The 22,719-nt window shown below is 49.3% G+C and overlaps 1 long non-coding RNA gene across 1 annotated transcript; it reads left to right on the top strand.

Moving 5' to 3' along the window:
- The first annotated feature begins 249 nt into the window (after nt 1-249).
- LOC144940630 (uncharacterized) lies at nt 250-22,694 on the top strand. Its single transcript, XR_013639149.1, has 5 exons — nt 250-325; nt 3,362-6,195; nt 19,569-19,736; nt 21,680-21,847; nt 22,589-22,694. It is a non-coding gene; the product is annotated as an uncharacterized LOC144940630 (long non-coding RNA).
- The last annotated feature ends 25 nt before the right edge of the window (nt 22,695-22,719 follow it).

The raw sequence follows: 22,719 nt of genomic DNA, 5'->3' as shown, positions 1-22,719 counted from the left end.
CGGTGTCTCTCTCCCCGTGTGTCTCCCCCCGTGTCTCCCCCACGGTGTCTCTCTCCCCCACTGTGTCTCCCTCCCCGTGTCTCCTTTCCCCCGTGTGTCTCCCCCCGTGTCTCTCTCCCCGTGTCTCTCCCCCCGTGTCTCTCTCCCCGTGTTTCCCCCACGGTGTCTCTCTCCCCGTGTCTCTCCCCCCGTGTCTCTCTCCCCGCGTCTCCCCCACGGTGTCTCTCTCCCCACGGTGTCTCTCCCCCCCCTCCCGTGTCTCTCTCCGCGGGGCGCGGAGAGCAGCGCGGCGCTCACGCCGAGGGAGACGTCTCGGCCCTCGCGGGTGAGAGATAGAGAGAGTGACTGTGTGTGTGTGTGACTGTGTGTGTGTGTGTGACAGTATGTGTGTGTGTGTGACTGTGTGTGTGTGTGTGTGACAGGGTGTGTGTGTGACAGTGTGTGACAGTGTGTGTGTGACAGGGTGTGTGTGTGTGTGAGACTGTGTGTGTGTGTGACTGTGTGTGTGTGTGACTGTGTGTGTGTGTGTGACTGTGTGTGTGTGACTGTGTGTGTGACTGTGTGTGTGTGTGTGTGACTGTGTGTGTGTGACTGTGTGTGTGACTGTGTGTGTGTGACTGTGTGTGTGTGTGACTGTGTGTGTGTGACTGTGTGTGTGTGGCTGTGTGTGTGTGTGACTGTGTGTGTGTGTGACAATATGTGTGTGTGTGGCTGTGTGTGTGTGTGACTGTGTGTGTGTGTGTGGGACTGTGTGTGTCTGTGTGTGAGACTGTGTGTGTGAGACTGTGTGTGCGTGACAGTGTCTGTGACTGTATGTGTGTGACAGTGTGTGTGTGTGTGTGACAGTATGTGAGTGTGTGACTGTGTGTGTGTGTGACTGTGTGTGACAGGGTATGTGACTGTATGTGTGACACTGTGACTGTGTGTGTGTGACTGTGTGTGTGACAGTATGTGTGTGTGTGACTGTGTGTGTGTGTGACTGTGTGTGTATGTGACTGTATGTGTGTGTGGGACTGTGTGTGTCTGTGTGTGAGACTGTGTGTGTGAGACTGTGCGTGTGTGACATTGTGTGTGTGTGACTGTGTGTGTGTGTGGGACTGTGTGTGTCTGTGTGTGAGACTGTGTGTGTGAGACTGTGTGTGTGTGACAGTATGTGAGTGTGTGACTGCGGAACCACTGGACGGGTTCCGCAGGACTGGAAGGATGCCCTGGTGGTCCCCCTCTTTAAGAAGGGGGACCGTACCGACTGTAACAACTACAGGGGCATCTCACTCCTCAGTGTGCCGGGTAAGGTCCTGGCAAGGATTATTCAACATCGCCTTGCTAGGCACGCTGAGGAGAGGCTTGCGGAGCCCCAATGCGGTTTCAGGAAAGGGCGGTCCTGCACAGATGCCATATTTTCTGTCCGTCTGCTACAGCAGAGGTTTAGGGAATTCCCAAAAGACCTACATCTCTGCTTTATTGACCTGGTCAAGGCCTATGATACCATCAGTAAGACTGGGCTCTGGGTTGTTCTTCGTGCTTTCGGAGTCCCTGACCCTCTGCTCACGATCATTAAGGACCTTCATGATGGTGAGCGGGCCCGGGTAAAACTACGTGGCTGTCGGAGCCTTTCCCTGTACACCTTGGGGTGCGACAGGGATGTCCTCTGGCTCCCACATTATTTAACATCTATTTCGACTGCGTAGTTCGTGAAGCCTTCAATAGCTGTACCGGGGGAATTTCCATTTGGTACAGATATAATGGGAGGCTGATCGACGCCCGGGTGCGATCAAGGGATGGCTCCCTATTGGTCAACCACGTTATGAATGCCGATGATTTGGTAATAGCTGCTCATTCAGAAGAGGAGTTGGAGACGCTGCTGCTGAGACTGGAGCGTGCCACTCAGAGGTGGGGCCTTACCATCAGCCCCACCAAAACTAAGCACCTTCCTGGGTATTTTGTACCATCGGACACTCCACCCCCACAACTCCCAATTGGTGATGGGGCAGTTGTGGAGAGAGTGGAGAGTTTCCCATACCTGGGCAGTGTGCTTATGACCGGCTCCAGTTTATCAGCAGAGGTCTCACTCCGAATCAGTCGAGCGGCAATATCTTTTCATCGGTTGCGTAACGCTGTGTGGAAGCTACCTGGTCTGTCGCTCCGCACGAAGCTTCAGGTCTTTTCGGCCACGGTCATTCCCTCCCTTCTCTACGCTTGCGAAACGTGGACCCCCCTAGTGGAGCATCTTCGCCGGTTGGAAACATTTAGGCTGGCCTGCCTACGATCCATCCTGGGTTTAACCAGGCTGGATTGTGTGAGGAGCTCACAAGTCCTTGAAAGATCTGGGCAAAGTCCCATCAGTGAGCTCCTCCGGCAGGCAAGGCTGCGTTGGCTGGGTCATGTAGCCCGCATGCCCAGCCACCGCATGCCTAAACAGCTTTTGTTCGGCCGGATCGAGGGGGCTAAACGGGCGCGGCACGGGCTAGAGAAGAGATGGAGTGATGTGGTACAGGAGGACGTGGAGCTGAGTGGACTTGCCGATGACTGGTACCAGCGGTGTCAAGATCGGCCTCAGTGGAGGAGGCTCGTGAAGGACGCTACTGGGCAGTTGGAGGCAGTCGCCCTCCAACAACAACGGAGGGCGGAGGAGCGACGCTCACAACAACGAGCGGAGCGCCGGGTGGCTAAAGCACAGCAAGTTGGTACAGTAGGGGGCACAGGTGGTGCATCAGCCAGTCATCTCGGTCATCTCGGTCAGTCGACCCGTGGCACCTGGGTCTGCCCCGTGACCTCCTGCCAGCGGGCGTTCGACACTTCACGTGGCCTCAGGGTGCACATGGCCTGGCACAAGCGTCGTGGTGACGTCACCGCCACTTAGTGGCGAATGGCGGTTGTTGTTGTTGTTGTTGTGTGTGTGAGAGTGTGTGTGTGTGAGAGTGTGTGTGTGTGTGAGAGTGTGTGTGTGAGAAAGACAGCGTCTGAATTCAGACACTGTCTTTCCGACAAACCTGAACAGGTTTTTTTTTATTATTTCCCTTCTACGTGACTTTACCGAAAGAACCAAGAAGATGAATCCCTGCAGTCACGAAAGCTTTAAATCGAAATTTAAGACAGTCTTGTTAACGGCTATGGGGGGGGGGGGGGGGGGTCTTTATCTTTGGGGCCGTCCATAAATGACGTCACGCGATTTTGGACGATTTTTGACCCCCCCCCCCTCGTCACAGATTGTCACAAATGTCTGACCCCCCCCCACCCCGAGGTGCGTGACGCCATTTATGAACGGCCCCTTTGTATGAAAGGGGTAGTTTGTCAGAAGTAGAAACAAATCGAGAAAATGTTGATGTTGTTCTATGTCCTGTGGTGGCGGCGATGTTGACAGTGCTGCTGATGATGATGATGACGGGCAGAGGAGGATGATGATGATGACGATGATGAAGGCTCTGCACGAGGCTCCGATTCTTCTCCTCGTTCTCCTCCTTCTCCTCGTCGCGTTATTCGAGTCTCAGATCGACGTCGAGCAGCAGCAGCACAAGCCACGTGGCGTGACGTCACGTGACGCGGCAACGTCAACAATGCCGTCATCGTCATCGTCACCATTGTCTCTATCATCACCACCAACATTAAGAGCAGTGCAATCATCATCATCATCGCAGTCATCAACAACAGCATCGCCACCGTTTAAAGAAGTGCAATCATCATCACTATCATCATCAGCAGCAGTAGCAGCAACATCGCCACGACCACCATTAACAATGGTGCAATCATCCGCATCACTGTCATCATGCTCATCATCAGCAACAGCAGCATCACTACCACCACCGTTTAAAGAAGTGCAATCATCATCACCATCATCAGCAGCAACATCGCCATTAACAACAGTGCAATCATCTTCATCATCATCGGCTGCGTCACCATTTAGAGAAGTACAATCACGATCCTCATCATTACCATCGTCATCATCATCATCACTTCGTCTCACCTCCCTATCAAGACCTCACAGTGACCTCATGACCCTGACTGACCTCGGCCTTCACGCGACACCCGGAACGGGATCTGACCCCAGACCTGGACTCGAACCCGGGGTGGAATCACACCCAGAGCCGGAGCTGAGACATGAACCAATGCTGGGGCCTGAACCCGGTCCAGAACATAGGCTCAGACCTGATTCCAAGTCTGGAACTGAACCGATATATGGAGGTGAACTGGAGTCCAAAACCAGACTTGAATCGTCACAAATTCAAGATGACCAACGACAGGAAACTGAACTCAGACCTGACCCCACACCTGGTCTTCAACTCGAACATGAGGCGAGACGTGAACTTGACCTTCTCGGCGAACCGAGACAGGGAACGAAATTCCAACCAGAACCCGGTCACGGACCTCAACTTCATCCTGAACCCAAACCCGAACTTGAACTCGGTACCGGTGCGTTACCCAGGGTGGGAGTTGAACTTAGGCGCGCGGTTTGGAGCTGCGAGCTAAGCCGACTCCTCCGTCTAGGTCCCCCGCGGTTCCGAACCGGCTCCGATCCGAGATCCCCACGAAGTCGGCTTTGCCTGGGCCCGATCCTCTTCCTCCGCCCGAACGGGGCTAGGCGACACGCGGATCATCGTGGAGGGAACGCAAAACCACAGCGGGATCGACGCGCAATAGATACAGCTCTCCGTGTGGATCAAGAGGGGGTGGATCCAGGTCTCCATGTGGATCAAGAGGGTAAGGGTTCAGCTCTCCGTGTGGATCAAGAGGGTAAGGGTTCAGGTCTCCGTGTGGATCAAGAGGGTAAGGGTTCAGGTCTCCGTGTGGATCAAGAGGTGATGGGTCCATGTCTACGTGTGGATCAAGAGGGTCCAGGTCTCCATGTGGATCAAGAGGGTAAGGGTCCAGGTCTCCATGTGGATCAAGAGGGTAAGGGTCCAGGTCTCCATGTGGATCAAGAGGGGGTGGATCCAGGTCTCCATGTGGATCAAGAGGTGGTGGGTCCAGGTCTCCGTGTGGATCAAGAGGAGATGGATCCAGGTCTCCGTGTAGATCAAGAGGGGGTGGGTCCAGGTCTCCGTGTGGATCAAGAGGGGGTGGATCCAGGTCTCCGTGTGGATCAAGAGGGGGTGGATCCAGGTCTCCGTGTGGATCAAGAGGAGGTGGGTCCAGGTCTCCGTGTGGATCAAGGGGGGATGGATCCAGGTCTCTGTGTGGATCAAGAGGGTCCAGGTCTCCGTGTGGATCAAGAGGGGATGGATCCAGGTCTCCGTGTGGATCAAGAGGTGGTGGGTCCAGGTCTCCTTGTGGATCAAGAGGGGATGGATCCAGGTCTCCATGTGGATCAAAAGTGGGTGGGTCCAGGTCTCCGTGTGGATCAAGAGGGGATGGATCCAGGTCTCCGTGTGGATCAAGAGGGGATGGATCCAGGTCTCCGTGTGGATCAAGAGGGGGTGGGTCCAGGTCTCCTTGTGGATCAAGAGGGGATGGGTCCAGGTCTCCGTGTGGATCAAGGGGGGATGGATCCAGGTCTCCGTGTGGATCAAGAGGGGGTGGGTCCAGGTCTCCGTGTGGATCAAGAGGCGGTGGGTCCAGGTCTCCGTGTGGATCAAGAGGGTTCAGGTCTCCGTGTGGATCAAGAGGGGGTGGGTCCAGGTCTCAGTGTGGATCAAGAGAGGATGGGTCCAGGTCTCCATGTGGATCAAGAGTGGGTGGGTCCAGGTCTCCCTGTGGATCAAGAGGGGATGGGTCCAGATCTACATGTGGATCAAGAGGGGATGGGTCCAGGTCTACGTGTGGATCAAGAGGGTCCAGGTTTCCGTGTGGATCAACTTGGCGTTAATCCGAGTCTCGAGACGGCTGCTCCCCTTCGTGTGAGCCGACACTCTGACCAAGTTCTTCCAGTGAATCGAAGGGGACGTAACCCAGCCGTCTCTGCGCACGAAAGGGAGATTCCGCCGGTGCTGCGCACGGACCAAAGGGGCTTTGATCCAAGTCGCGTTCGTGCGGGACACGCGGGGATTGGAACAAATCTCCGCGTGGGTTCATCGGAGGCGAATCCTTGCCTGCACGCGAATCAGAAGGGAACGCACCCGGGTTTTTGTGTGGATCCAGAGGAGACGACCCCGGTTCTCCACGTGGATCGAGGGGAGGCGGATCCGAATGGGCGTGTGGATCGTGAGAGGATCAGGCCAAGGCATCGCGTGGTCCGTGGAGCTCCGGACAATGCAGCAGCAGGTATGGTGCGAATACGGACGATTAATTAATTGTTGTTGTTATTGTTGTTGTTGTTGGTTTTCGCCAGTTCGCACGTGAGAGCCTCACCGAGGCTCATGGCTCGTTTTCAGGAGGGTCCTGCCCAGTTCTTCGCAATCGGGGCGATGTGAGTTACCGCTTTATGTCGTTGATCCACATTGAGTGGTGTGCGGGTAATTTTCCAGCATTGGAATGTTTTGGCCAATGCCAGTTACGTTCTCTGTTTGTGTGTGGAGTTGTTCTTCCCCGTGGGAGGAAACTGGAAAAGCCGGAGGGACCCCGTGCCGAACACAGGGAGAGAAAATACAAACTACACTCACTCTGTGGAACATTAGGGGGAGATCATACAAACTCCACTCACTCTGCACAACATTAGGGGGAGAACACACAAACTCCACTCACTCTGTGGAACAGGGGAGAGAACACCCAAACTCCACTCACTCACTCTGTGGAACAAGGAGAGATCACACAAACTCCACTCACTCACACTCTGTGGAACAGGGGGAGATCACACAAACTCCACTCACTCACTCTGTAGAACAGGGGGAGATCGCACAAACTCCACTCACTCACTCTGTAGAACTGGGAGAGGTCACACAAACTCCACTCACACACTCTGTGGAACAGGGGAGAGATCATACAAACTCCACTCACTCACTTTCACTCTGTGGAACAAAGAGAGAACGCACAAACTCCACTCACTCACTTTCACTCTGTAGAACAGGGGGGGAACACACAAACTCCACTCACTCACTTTCACTCTTTAGAACAGGGGGAGAACACACAAACTCCACTCACTCACTTTCACTCTTTAGAACAGGGGGAGAACACACAAACTCCACTCACTCACTTTCACTCTTTAGAACAGGGGGAGAACACACAAACTCCACTCACTCACTTTCACTCTGTAGAACAGGGGGGGAACACACAAACTCCACTCACTCACTTTCACTCTGTAGAACAGGGGGGGAACACACAAACTCCACTCACTCACTTTCACTCTTTAGAACAGGGGGAGAACACACAAACTCCACTCACTCACTTTCACTCTTTAGAACAGGGGGAGAACACACAAACTCCACTCACTCACTTTCACTCTTTAGAACAGGGGGAGAACACACAAACTCCACTCACTCACTTTCACTCTGTAGAACAGGGGGAGAACACACAAACTCCACTCACTCACTTTCACTCTTTAGAACAGGGGGGGAACACACAAACTCCACTCACTCACTTTCACTCTTTAGAACAGGGGGGGAACACACAAACTCCACTCACTCACTTTCACTCTTTAGAACAGGGGAGAACACACAAACTCCACTCACTCACTTTCACTCTGTAGAACAGGGGGGGAACACACAAACTCCACTCACTCACTTTCACTCTGTAGAACAGGGGGAGAACACACAAACTCCACTCACTCACTTTCACTCTTTAGAACAGGGGGGGAACACACAAACTCCACTCACTCACTTTCACTCTTTAGAACAGGGGGGGAACACACAAACTCCACTCACTCACTTTCACTCTTTAGAACAGGGGAGAACACACAAACTCCACTCACTCACTTTCACTCTTTAGAACAGGGGGGGGAACACACAAACTCCACTCACTCACTTTCACTCTGTAGAACAGGGGGGGAACACACAAACTCCACTCACTCACTTTCACTCTTTAGAACAGGGGGGGAACACACAAACTCCACTCACTCACTTTCACTCTGTAGAACAGGGGGAGAACACACAAACTCCACTCACTCACTTTCACTCTTTAGAACAGGGAGAGATCACACAAACTCCACTCACTCACTTTCACTCTTTAGAACAGGGGGGGAACACACAAACTCCACTCACTCACTTTCACTCTTTAGAACAGGGGGGGAACACACAAACTCCACTCACTCACTTTCACTCTTTAGAACAGGGGGGGAACACACAAACTCCACTCACTCACTTTCACTCTTTAGAACAGGGGGGGAACACACAAACTCCACTCACTCACTTTCACTCTTTAGAACAGGGGGGGAACACACAAACTCCACTCACTCACTTTCACTCTTTAGAACAGGGAGAGAACACACAAACTCCACTCACTCACTTTCACTCTGTAGAACAGGGGGGGAACACACAAACTCCACTCACTCACTTTCACTCTTTAGAACAGGGGGGGAACACACAAACTCCACTCACTCACTTTCACTCTGTAGAACAGGGGGGGAACACACAAACTCCACTCACTCACTTTCACTCTGTAGAACAGGGGGGGAACACACAAACTCCACTCACTCACTTTCACTCTGTAGAACAGGGGGGGAACACACGAACTCCACTCACTCACTTTCACTCTGTAGAACAGGGGGGGGACACACAAACTCCACTCACTCACTTTCACTCTTTAGAACGGGGGGAGAACACACAAACTCCACTAACTCACTTTCACTCTGTAGAACAGGGGGAGAACACACAAACTCCACTCACTCACTTTCACTCTGTAGAACAGGGGGGGAACACACAAACTCCACTAACTCACTTTCACTCTGTAGAACAGGGGGAGAACACACAAACTCCACTCACTCACTTGCACTCTTTAGAACAGGGGGGGAACACACAAACTCCACTCACTCACTTTCACTCTGTAGAACAGGGGAAGAACACACAAACTCCACTCACTCACTTTCACTCTTTAGAACAGGGGGGGAACACACAAACTCTACTCACTCACTTTCACTCTGTAGAACAGGGGGGGAACACACAAACTCCACTCACTCACTTTCACTCTTTAGAACAGGGGGGGAACACACAAACTCCACTCACTCACTTTCACTCTTTAGAACAGGGGGAGAACACACAAACTCCACCTACTCACTTTCACTCTTTAGAACAGGGGAAGAACACACAAACTCCACTCACTCACTTTCACTCTTTACAACAGGGGGAGAACACACAAACTTCACGCAAAAAGGTGCCCGAGTCGGGAATCGAACCTAGGGCTCTTCTTGCTGCGAGGAAGCCTCATTGCCACCACCACCAACCAACCTGGTGAATAGTGGCATCGATCCATGGACGAAGACCGTGACGTAGCAATTGACGATTTGTTGTTGTATTGGTTGTTGTTGTTGTTGTAACATTCTGACCCGCCTCTTCAGGACATCTGTGATAACAAAAATTGCTTCATAGCTCATCGGATTTTTCTGGTGTAAAGAAAGATTACACTGGTCAACACACTTTTTCTGGCATAAGGTTTTCCAACGGTTTTAAGGTAATTTTGGGGTGCCGATTCCAAATCTGGCATCAGTTTTTGTCTATCACATCAGGTTTTTTGAGATATCAAATATTGCATTTTCAATAAAAACTGCAGAAGAAAAATATTAAATAAATGTGGATATCTACATAAAATGATATTATAAACACACTATCCTAAAAATACAGCACTACATTTTAACACTAAAGCAGTCACTGACTCGCAACAACTTGCAATCATAAGTGACAGAGTTAATTTCGGGTAAAATCAATGAAAATGGGGTATGCCGATAGCATAAAAATGAGATGCGATAGAGCAAATCTGAGATCAGATTTGGAATCAGCACCCTGAAATTAGTCTAAAACAGCTGCAAAAGTCCAGGCCAGAAAAAAGTGTTTTGTTTTTGTTGACCAGTGTTATCATCCTGATCGCGCGTCTAGTTTATGCTCAGTGGTTGCTATGTGTACATCAAACAGGACGGTGTTGCGAGGCAAAAGTGTCAACAAGGGCGCAGCCCTTCAACTGCTTTTCTTGCGTCACTGCTGGTAGAAGCCACCTCTACGTGGTGGGCTCTTTGCCTGTGTAATCGCCGCATGCTGATGTAATTGAACGTGCGCGGGCTGCTCCGGCTGCTGCAGCCGCCTGGAGCCTGGTGTCACTAATAAGAACTAAAAAATTAACCCGTAAAAACAAAGTGTTTTCAGTAAAAATCCTTTATATGCGTGGCGGCTAGAGTCCTCTCGTCCTCTGGCTTGAGATGGCTGCCACCTATGGGTCAGATGATTGCCTGCCACCATTAAGCAATTGGTAATTAAATATTTAAAAAAAATTACTAAAAAGTGTAAAATTTTGGAAAAAAAATTTCACGAAAATAAATTGTCACGCACAACGAGTCTGTGTGCAAAATGTCAGCTCGATTGGATCACTGGAAATGGGTTAAAAAACGACAGAAAGATTTGCACGGTCGTAAGCGCGCAAGCAAGCAAGTGAACTTAATATAAAGGATTTAAAAATAGGCCGTCGTAGTTTCCGCCACCAAAAAACAGGCCAGTGACTAAGGCTGAAAGACTGCGCCTGTCTGTTGTTTGGGACGTTCTTCCATGTAAGTTCTTAATAGGCGCGCGTGCCAAAATGTAATTACATGACACGTAGGCTGTGTGTGGCGGGATATATAAACTTTTAGGTTGAGGTGTAGATTTGTGCAGTAGTTTCAGGCTGCCGCGCCCGCCGCAATAAGTTCTAATGTAACGTTGCAAGCCTCATTTTGGCGCCCCTTTACCTTGGAGCCCGGGGACACATGTACCCCCTGCCCCCCCCCCTAGCTACGCCTCTGCATAGCAATGTGGAATTTCCAGCGCTGTGGTGACAATGTACTTCACACAAAATCATTGTTGCCCCCAAAACGCTCACACTTTCTCAACGTCGCACACGCTGCGTGTGGACCGCTCTTGTTAATGCATTCAAGCCTCGGCGCTTAATTATCATATCATTGTAATCATATCACGCCAACATTATCACTCACTGTGACCATGGCAACGAAACCTATTCTAGTTTGTACCCTCTCCATAGAAGCACGATATTTATATTAACTCGACGACACATTCGTTCAAGAACCACGCGTGTGTGTGTTGAACTTCTTTCGCGCCGTACGTAGCTAACCGTGTGGTCTTAAAAAATTGGCGACGTTACGTGGCATGTGTTTAATTGTTATTTATTCTAGATTTGAAGTTTTCGTGACTGCAAGGATTCATACTCTTAGGTTTTTTCGGTAAAGTCACGTAGGTAAAAATAAAAATAATATAAATAATATGATTATTTCTATTATTTTAAATAAAAATAAATAATAAAAATTGCAGAAATAACTTTATTATTTCTATTATTTGTATGATGTATTTTTCTTTTTACCTACGTGACTTTACCGAAAAAACCTAAGAGTATAATTGTTATTTCCCCCCCTCGTTTTATATAGATATTTGTTTTATTGTCAACGACATGGACATCCCAGCGAAGCACACAGAGAGAGCGTTCCTACAGCAGGACACACAAAAAAAACATCTGCAAACATCCAATTCCTGAGTGCGGCTGAACCACGTGGAAGGTTGCTCCACGTGTCGAATTGTTAAGCAGTGAGCCCTCGATGATTATGGACACTTTTGGTCGTGAAAGCACACGCACACACGCACACCCCCCCCCCCCTCCTCATTGTTTCCCCCCACGGCGTGTGGGGACATCTGATCTCACAAAAGTGCGGAGAGGATGTCGGTAAAGTCACGTGATATTTTTAGTCACTTTATTTTTTATTATCATCGACTTTACCGAAAGAACCACAGTGATATGAAAGTTAAAAGTCCTAAAAAAAAATGTCGGTAGCTGGGACGAATGTACCGACCCTCGCGATATGAAGAGTTAAGGCAAAGGGGGGGGTAGGGGGGGGGTGGTCCGGCAGGTTACCACGCACGGACACCACGAACCCATCACGCTGCCTGGCGCCGGTGAAAATGACCACAATTATTGAACAATCGATGAAACATTTCAAAAACGACCTCGAACAACTAGGCGTTTATTCCTACCACTCCCCCCCTACGCCCACCCCCAATTCAATTACTTTCGGCGGGGTGGGGGGGGCATTAATTTTAGCAGGATCTCTTAAAAAAATAGAGAGAACCTTGGCGATTACTAATCTGCATATTAATGCGGCATTTGCATTTTAATCCGGAGCGAAGGGGAGTCAGGCGTTAATCAGGTTGCAGTTAATGCGCGAAGTTCCACAAAATGTGGATCTGCTGCACGGACGGACACGTGTGAATATTGGATCGAGTCGGCCTCATTGGAAGCAGAAACTAACAAAGAACGCTCGTCTCATGCCACGCGTAGAACCCTCATCTCGTCGTTTTCAGCATCGGGAATCTTTCTTTTATCCCGGAGGAATCCGATGAGCTATGAAGCTCTTTGTCGCAGATGTTCAGTACGGGGGGCGGGTCAGCACGTTACAGCAACAATTAAAAAAAACGACAGGAGTGAAAAATAGGGAATAGGTAAGTCACTACAAATAAATAAAAATTACATAAAAGTAGTTGACTTCAAGCTTTCGTGACTGCAGGAATTCATATTATTTGGGTCTTTCGGTAAAGTCACGTAGATAGGTTGAAAGAAAATAACAAAAAATAACAAAAAACTACGACGTTTCGATCATAACTCAAGCGATCGTCATCAGGAGGATGAAAAAACTACGACGTTTCGATCATGACTGATGCGATCGTCATCAGGAGGATGACGATCGCGTGAGTTTTTGTTATTTTCTTTGAACCTATCTCCGTGACTTTGCCGAAAGACCTAAAGAATAAGATATAAAAGTACTTGGGGATCACGAATGGGCTTTAGGGGAGGGACGGGAGGGAGTGGAGTGGTGGAGCCACGGATAAGAGGTTGCGGCTTTAAGAGAGGATCGGAAGGAGGCGAATGTTGTGGGTTTACTCTCCAACACACCAACGGACGAGTGGTGAACTAGTAACTACATTGCCACGGTTTGTTTACGTGACAATCCTTACTAATTGACGGTGTTACGGGTGGTGGCGGGTTTTACGACATATTTATACTTGTTGGTTCTTTGGCTAAAGTCACGAATCTGTTCAACCTGATGATGGACGCTTGTGTTGCGATCGAAACGTCGTGATTTTTTTTATTTTCTACCCACGTGACTTTACCGAAAGAACCAAAGAGTATGGATTCCTGCAGTCACGAACGCTTCAAATCAAGATTGACACGTTTATATTTACGCGATCTAACTCCAACTCCAACAACAACAACAACAAAACCGATAATTGTTTTTTTACCCTTCTATCTGGAAACAAAACTGACACCTTTTTACAAGGAGTCATGTTTGCATAGACCGCAATACCTGCAGTCATAATACAAACAAAAGAACATCACTCTGACAATGTGCACTATCAGAGTTATGTTCTTTGCACTATCAATGTTAAGTTATTTTGTTTGTATTATGACTGCAGGTATTGCGGTCTATGCAAACATGACTCCTTGTAAAAAGGTGTCAGTTTTGTTGCCAGATAGAAGGGTAAAAAACCAATTATCATATTTTTACTGGCAAATGAGGTTCCCATAGTGTAACAACCAAACCTCCGTGAAAAGACACATTTTCCCCGCCTGTATTTGAAAGCAAAAGTCGTGGGTGGTGCATGCGGGGAGGGAAGGTAAACTGATGATTATCTGGAGTAGACCGCGTAATCTTCTTCACGGAGGACGTGCCCCCGTCCCGTTCACGATCACCGTCCGCATGACGTTTTCTCCCTCCGTAGCCGATAACGCGACGGAGCAGAAGACATACTCTTAGGTTTCTTTCGGTAAAGTCACGTAGGTAAAACATTAAAATTAATGAAAGTAAAATAAAATAAAAATCACGACGTTTCGGAGGCAACACAAGTCTCCGTCATCAGGTGGGACCGTCACAGCCAGATTAGCTGCATCAAGTGAGGCAATGATTCAAGATGTAATCCCTTAAAAGCGAGTTGAGGGGGGAGGAGAGGGGGCGGAGCTCATCAGAATGTGGTAGCCAATGAATGGCTAATGAATGGCTACCACATTCTGATGAGCTCCGCCCCCGCTCCTCCCCCCTCAACTTGCTTTTAATGGATTACATCTTGAATCATTGCCTCACTTGATGCAGCTAATCTGGCTGTGACGGTCCCACCTGATGACGGAGACTTGTGTTGCCTCCGAAACGTCGTGATTTTTATTTTATTTTACTTTCATTAATTTTAATGTTTTACCTACGTGACTTTACCGAAAAAACCTAAGAATATGAATCATTGCAGTCACGAAAGCTTCAAATCTACAGCAGAAGACGCCATCAGCCGTTGAGAATCATCTTCAAGAAGCCATCATCTCCCCCCCTCCCCTTTGTAAAGCAGCACCTTCACGATCATCTTCTGGAAGACGGTAGCTCTCCACAGTACCGTATTCTACCCGGTTATAAGACGCATCTTTTTTTTTCTTTCAAAATTACCATCAAGCATTGCTTCTTCATCTTTACCGCAGTCTGCACCCGTTTGGTTCTCAAAAGAAATCAATATGTTCTCGCACGCCCTTAGTAGGTCAGTTGCTTTAACCCTAAGATGTATCATGCCTACAGAATGGATTTACCTCCTGGCAAAAAATAATCTCTGGCAAGTCTCGCACTCCCAGAAAGGGCATCTCGTAACCCCCAGGGGGGTGCGTGCACTCCGGGTTTAAGAACCACCGTCACAAACAGTGGGGTCATCATGCATGCAGGGCCCGATTCAGATTGTGTAGGCCCCTTGGCTACACAGGTTACTGTGAGCCCCCCCCCCCAGTAATATTTTCAAAAGGAAAATAAATTTAAAGAACAATACAATTTATTTGAGAAGGCTAACAACAAATCATATTCAGCATTCACAAATGAAACAACTGTTCACTCAATTCTAGATTTGAAGCTTTCGTGACTGCAAGGATTCATATTATTAGGTTTTTTCGGTAAAGTCACGTAGGTAAAAAAAAATCAAATTAACGATAGCTGCATCACTTGATACAGCTATCGTGCTGTGACGGTTCCACCTGAAGACGGAAGCTTGTGTTGCCTCCGAAACGTCGTGATTTTATTTTATTTTTATTTTACTTTTATTCATTTGAATTTTTTACCTACGTGACTTTTCACTCACTCTCTGGAGGCACTCCAGCTGGCGAAGACCCCCCGGTCTGTAGCCCCTAAAGCCCCCACGCATCGATCCGGCCCTGCACGTATGTATGTTGAAACTTCTTTCGCGCCGTACGTAGCCCTTCTTAATTCCCAAGGAATACGGTAATGCGGGAGTCCCTCGCCGTCCGCTGGGAATGTACGGACACACGGTTTACACGACCTGTACACCAATTTACCAACCGTGGCCTGGAAATTTGAGTGTCCGCGGGGAGCGAAGCACGTGGAGTCGGCAACAGAATTTCGTGCCACAGCTGGGTCACCCGTGGTCACCCGCTGCCACCCGTGGCGCTTCTTGATCAGCTGCTCCGCCCGTTTTGTTGTGATTCTCGCGGGCCACGGGGTCCGCGTCGGCATCCCGAACCAGAGGTCGCAAACGGGTTTTGATTCCTTACCCCTACCCGTACCCGGCCGCACCAGGGTCGCAAATGGGTACCCGTTCCCTACCCGTACCCGTACCCTACCCGAAATGAGTGACAAACGGTTACTCACTAGTGACTCACGGCCTACCCGTACCCGTACCCGGTCGCACAATGGTCACAAACGGCTACCCGTACCCGTACCCGGCCGGGTACGGGTAGCCGGGTATCGGGTAGGGTACGGGTATCGGGTACCCGGTTGCGACCTCTGTCCCGAACCCAATTATTTTCCTTCTGATAATTGTTTTTAAATCCTTTATTAAATCCTTTATATTAAGTTTGCTTGCTTGCATGCTTGCTTGCTTGCGTGCTTGCTTGCTTGCTTACGACCGTGTAAATCTTTTGGTCGTTTTTTAACCCACTTCCCGTGATCCAATCGAGTTGACATTTTTCACACAGACTCGTTGTGCGTGACAATTAATGTTCGTGAAAAAAAATTCCCAAAATTTGACACTTCTTAGGCAAAATTTTTTTTATTTTACATATATTCAAATAGAACTTATTCATGGCTTTGGCTGAACGTCACAGTGTAAGAGCCCAGAGCATAACGCCTCCACAGGCGGTGGTGGAGTAGCGCAGTTGGTAGCGCCCTCGCTTCCCATGCCAAAGGTCGCGGGATCGATCCCCGCGTCCTCCACAGGCGAATATATTCTTAAATCCTTTATATTAAGTTCGCTTGCTTGCTTAGGACCGTGCAAATCTTTCGCTCGTTTTTTAACCCACTTCCCGTGATCCAATCGAGCTGACATTTTCCACACAGACTCGTTGTGTGTGACAATTAATTTTCGTGAAAAAAAAATTCCAAAATTTTACACTGTTTAGGGAAAACAAATTAAATATTTAATTACCAATTGCTTAATGGTGGCAGACAATCATCTGACCCATAGGTGGCAGCCATCTCAAGCCAGAGGACGAGAGGACTCTAGCCGCCACGCATATAAAGGATTTATAGTGAAAAACTTAGTTTTTACGGGTTTACTTGTATTAAGTTCGCTTGCTTGCTTGCGTGCTTGCTTGCTTGCGTGCTTGCGTGCTAGCTTACGACTGTGCAAATCTTTCGGTCGTTTTTTAACCCACTTCCCGTGATCCAATCGAGCTGACATTTTCCACACAGACTCGTTGTGCGAGACAATTAATGTTCGTAAAAAAAATTCCCAAAATTTTACACTTTTTAGGCAAAAAAAAATTATTTTACATATATTCAAATAGAACTCATTCATGGCTTTGGCTGAACGTCACAGTGTAAGAGCCCAGAGCGTAACCCCTCCACAGGCCGTGGCGGAGTAGCGCAGTTGGTAGCGCCCTCACTTCCCATGCCAAAGGTCGCGGGATCGATCCCCGCGTCCTCCACAGGCGAATATATTTTTAAATCCTTTATATTAAGTTTGCTGCCACGCATATAAAGGATTTATAGTGAAAAACTTTGTTTTTACGGGTTATACTTATTTTACCCTTCAATCTGGCAACAAAACTGACACCTTTTTTTACAAGGAGTCATGTTTGCATAGACCACAATACCTGCAGTCGTAATGCAAACGAAAAACATAACTCTGATAATGTATGTGCACTGTCCTTGAAGTTGATTGGTCCACACCCGAGACAGCTTTCCTTAGAGCCTAGTCTCACATGGTGTTGGAACAGATGACGCCAAAAGGCGCACAACTCAAAGACAATGCACCATCAGAGTATGAGAGCTCGGGGTAAGTATTTACACCATCATACTCTGATGGTGCATTGTCTTTGAGTTGTGCGCATTTTGGCGTCATCTGGTCCAACACCATGTGAGACTAGGCTCTAAGGAAAGCTGTCTCGGGTGTGGACCAATCAACTTCAAGGACAGTGCATACATTATCAGAGTTATGTTTTTTGTTTGCATTATGACTGCAGGTATTGTGGTCTATGCAAACATGACTCCTTGTAAAAAAGATATCAGTTTTGTTGCCAGATAGAAGGGTAAAAAAACAATTATCATATTTTTTACTGGCAAATGAGGTTCCAATGGTATTTTCCTTCTGTTCGTTGGTCATTGATGGTCTGGAGGAAGAGGGGGGCTGAGCCCCCTCCCGTCTTCTAGCCACCCCTTCCCCCGTCATCTCAATGTCATCGTTAATTTTAAAAGGTATGTGAAGTCAACATTACGTTTGTTTACGTGTTATTATGTTTAATTGTGTCACTGTGCAATACCCAGTGACGATTATCTGAACCGGTCCTGGGGCTCGACTCAGCCTCAAATGAGTACCTGGTGCGGTGTGTAGTAAACATCGCCACTGGGGAGACAAAGGCGGTCGGGCGTGGTGCTGGCTACCCACCCCCTCGTGTACCGTTCCAGGCCTTCATAAGTGCTACTCGCAAACAGTACTTGCCCTAACAGTCTGTCAAGGTAGTCGCGGAGATGATGATGATGATGGTGGTAGTGCTGATGGTGCGGCAGGTGGCCATGGTAGTGTAGGTGATGATGGTGGTGGTGTCCATGTGACGATGATTGTGGAGATGATAATGGAAGTGGTGGTATCCACGTTACAGTGATAGTGTTGATATTACTGGCGCTGATGATGATCACGATGCATCAATTGCTGACGATGGTGTATGTACGTAGTCAACCTTGCTAATCGGAGGTGATGCTGTTGCTGATGATGGATGTACGCTGAACTTCTTTCGCACCGTACATAACCATCTGCGCTAACCAGAGGTGCTGCTAATCGGAGGTGATACTGCTGCCGATGATGCCGATAACCCTGCTGCTGATGATGACACTGATGATGATGATGATGCATGTACGCTGACCTTTCGCACCGTACGTAGCCAACCGTGCTAATCGGAGGTGCTGCTGCTGCTGCTGATGATGACGCTGATGATGATGATACTGACGATGCTGCTGCTGATGATGATGACGCTGATGATGATGATGCTGACGATGCTGCTGCTGATGATGATGATGCTGACGATGCTGCTGCTGCTGATGATGACGATGCTGCTGCTGATGTTGCTGCTGACGATGCTGTTGCTGCTGATGATGACGCTGATGATGATGATGCTGACGATGCTACTGATGATGATGACGCTGATGATGATGATGCTGACGATGCTGCTGATGATGATGATGCTGACGATGCTGCTGCTGCTGATGATGACGATGCTGCTGCTGATGTTGCTGCTGCTGCTGATGATGACGCTAATGATGTTGATGCTGACGATGCTGCTGCTGCTGATGATGACGATGCTGCTGCTGATGTTGCTGCTGACGATGCTGCTGCTGACGCTGATGATGACGCTGATGATGACGATGCTGCTGCTGCTGACGATGCTGCTGCTGTTGCTGCTGTTGCTGCTGATGATGATGCTGCTGCTGTTGCTGCTGCTGTTGCTGCTGCTGATGATGATGCTGACGATGCTGCTGATGATGATTCTGACGATGCTGCTGCTGCTGATGATGTTGCTGTTGATGTTGCTGTTGATGTTGCTGCTGACGACGCTGTTGCTGATGCTGATGATGATGACGCTGATGATGATGCTACTGACGATGCTGCTGATGATGATGACGCTGATGATGATGCTACTGACGATGCTGCTGATGATGATGACGCTAATGATGATGATGCTGACGATGCTGCTGCTGCTGATGATGACGATGTTGCTGCTGATGCTGCTGCTGATGTTGCCGCTGACGATGCTGTTGCTGCTGCTGATGACGCTGATGATGATGATGCTGACGATGCTGCTGCTGCTGATGATGACGATGCTGCTGCTGATGTTGCTGCTGACGATGCTGCTGCTGACGCTGATGATGACGCTGATGATGACGATGCTGCTGCTGCTGACGATGCTGCTGCTGTTGCTGCTGTTGCTGCTGATGATGCTGCTGCTGTTGCTGCTGCTGCTGATGATGATGCCGACGATGCTGCTGATGATGATTCTGACGATGCTGCTGTTGCTGCTGCTGCTGATGATGATGTTGCCGCTGTTGACAGTGCACGGCGCGTGGCTCCACTGGAGCCCCTGGAGCCTCTGCTCGCTCACGTGCGGACGCGGCAGCCGGGAGCGGCAGCGCGCCTGCTCCCCCACGGGGTCAAGTAGGGGTCACCGCTGTGCGGGGCCGCTCAAGCAGAGCAAGCCCTGCAGCCTGGCGGGCTGCCCCGGTAACAACAACAACAACAGCAGCAGCAGACAACAAATATGAACTACACACAACGGCGAGCAATAAGCAACGAACAATCAACAACAAGAACAACAACCGCAGTTGATAATTGTTTTTTTTACCCTTCTATCTGGCAACAAAACTGACACCTTTTTTGCAAGGAGTCATGTTTACATAGACCACAATACCTGCGATTATAATGCAAACAAAAACATAACTCTGATAAAGTTTTTACTGGCAAATGAGGTTCCAATGGTGTAAATGCTTACCCCGAGCTCTCATACTCTGATGGTGCATTGTCTTTGAGTTGTGCGCCTTTTGGCATCATCTGGTCCAACACCATGTGAGACTAGGCTCTAAGGAAAGCTGTCTCGGGTGTGGACCAATCAACTTCAAGGACAGTGCATACATTATCAGAGTTATGTTTTTTGTTTGCATTACGACTGCAGGTATTGTGGCCTATGTAAACATGACTCCTTGTAAAAAAAGGTGTCAGTTTTGTTGCCAGATAGAAGGGTAAAAAAACAAATTATCATATTGTTTACTGGCAAATGAGGTTCCAATGGTGTAAACAACCGCGGTTGTCATCCCGACTGCATGACCGCGCTCATAACAAGATCCACACGCAAACATTCTGACCACGAACACGACATTTTCGAACGATTCCAAGGTGTCGTGGAATCGAGCGAGGCTGCTCCCGAAACCCCCGTTAAATTTCCAGCGGAGAGCGAACATTTACGATGTACAATTCAATTAAAAACTCACCGCTGACACGCAGGCTAAATCGCGCACGCCGCCGCGGTGATTACAAAACGGAGAAAAATCCGGTGTTTAATTCATAATCTGATCCGTGGTTCGTGTGCGAGTGGCGTGGTGCTGGCCGCCAACGAAGCAAGATTCCTCGCGGATCGTGGCAATGAGCATAAACCACAATCACGCAAACTCAGTCCTGAGCTTCCCCCGAGGTCAACTCAGAATTGAATGCGAGTACCTGGTGCGGTGTGTAAACGTTAGCACTGTCTGTGTGTCTGCATGTCTGTGTGTGTATATGTCTGTGTGTTGATTGTCTGTGTATGTCCGTATGTGTCTGCATGCCTGGGTGTATCTGCATGTCTGTGTGCGTACGTCTGTGTATGACCGTGTGTGTCTGCATGTCTGTGTGTGTACGTCTGTGTATGTCCGTGTGTGTCTGCATGTCTGTGTGTATATGTCTGTGTGTGCGTCTGTGTATGTCCGTGTGTCTGCATGTCTGTGTGTGTACGTCTGTGTATGTCCGTGTGTGTCTGCATGGCTGTGTGTGTACGTCTGTGTATGTCTGTGTGTGTCTGCATGGCTGTGTGTGTATATGTCTGTGTGTTTACGTCTGTGTATGTCTGTGTGTGTCTGCATGTCTGTGTGTGTATATGTCTGTGTGTTTACGTCTGTGTATGTCTGTGTGTGTCTGCATGTCTGTGTATGTCTGTGTATGTTTGTGTGTGTACGTCTGTGTATGCCCGTGTGTGTCTGCATGTCCGTGTGTGTCTGCATGTCCGTGTGTGTCTGCATGTCCGTGTGTGTCTGCATGCCTGTGTGTGTACGTCTGTGTATGTCCGTGTGTGTCTGCATGTCCGTGTGTGTTTACGCCTGTGTATGTCCGTGTGTGTCTGCATTGCTGTGTGTGTATATGTCTGTGTGTTTACGTCTGTGTATGTCCGTGTGTGTCTGCATGCCTGTGTGTGTACGTGTGTGTCTGCATGTCTGTGTATATGTCTGTGTGTACGTCTGTGTATGCCCGTGTGTGTCTGCATGCCTGTGTGTGTACGTGTGTGTCTGCCCGTGCGTGTCTGCATGCCTGTGTGTGCACGTGTGTGTCTGCCCGTGCGTGTCTGCATGCCTGTGTGTGCACGTGTGTGTCTGCCCGTGCGTGTCTGCATGCCTGTGTGTGCACGTCTGCCTCTACTGAAGCGGGGCAATCGTCATGGTCCAGCTGGGCCCCCTGGTCCCCGTGCTCCTCCTCCTCGTGCGGCGTCGGCGGTGCCCAGCGCCGCTGGCGGTCCTGCCGCCCCTCCTCGGCGCTGTGCACGGGGCTGTGGGAGGACGCGCGGCCCTGCCTGCCCACGTCGCCCTGCCCCGGTGTGCCCGGCCCTTGCCACGTCGGCGGCATCGATCGTTGCGCTGATTGAAAACTTTCCTTTAGCCATGCCCGTGCCTTGTATTGCGCCCGTGCCTCCTGCGTAATTCCCAGCAATGCGCAGAACGCTCTCTCTCTCGCTCTCTCTCCGCTCGTCGTTGTTCGCCTTTCAGCGTGCTCAGCTCACGTTGTTTCTGGCTAACCTGGGGCTCCACGGTGGATAGGAGATGTTAAGTACCTCGCCTGGTATACAGGAGGTCGTGGGTTTGATCCCGGCTCTGACACGATATATTTGGAGTTTGCGTGTCTCTCTCTGACCCCGTGGCCGCGTGGATTTTCTCCGGGTCCTCCGGTTTTTCCCCCTCCATATTTAGAATCAATGTCACGCTATTAGAATATTTGGCTGCTGTAAATTTCGCACGTGATGATGATGATGGTGAGCCACCTCGATGAGCCACGTCGCTCAGTGTGGGCCCTTACCTGGTGAAACAAAAACAAAGTTGAGTTTAAATTTTGACTTAAAACTTTCGTGACGGTAGGAATTCATATGTTTGGTTCGTTCGGTAAAGTCACCTAGATAGAAAATAAAAAAATAAATTTAAATAAAAATAAATTGAAAATAATAATATTTGTATTTTCTATCTACGTAACTTTACCGAAAGAACCAAGGAAAAAAAGTTAGAGTTTTAATTTCAGTGACTCGATGCAACGATCGAAAACTTTCCTCTCCGCGTGCGTCACAGCGGAGGGCGCCTGGACGCCCTGGGCCCCCTGGTCCCCATGCTCGCGCTCCTGCGGCTCTGGCCTCCAGCGTAGGGAGCGAGCGTGCCTCGGGGGGCAGGAGAAGTGGGGGGCGCAGGGGGTGGAGAGGTGG

The sequence above is a fragment of the Lampetra fluviatilis genome, chromosome 23 (assembly GCF_964198595.1).
Source record: "Lampetra fluviatilis chromosome 23, kcLamFluv1.1, whole genome shotgun sequence".
Classification (NCBI taxonomy): Eukaryota; Metazoa; Chordata; class Hyperoartia; order Petromyzontiformes; family Petromyzontidae; genus Lampetra; species Lampetra fluviatilis.
Note: the sequence above shows the minus strand (reverse complement) of the source record. Positions and strands in the feature narration are given on the sequence as shown.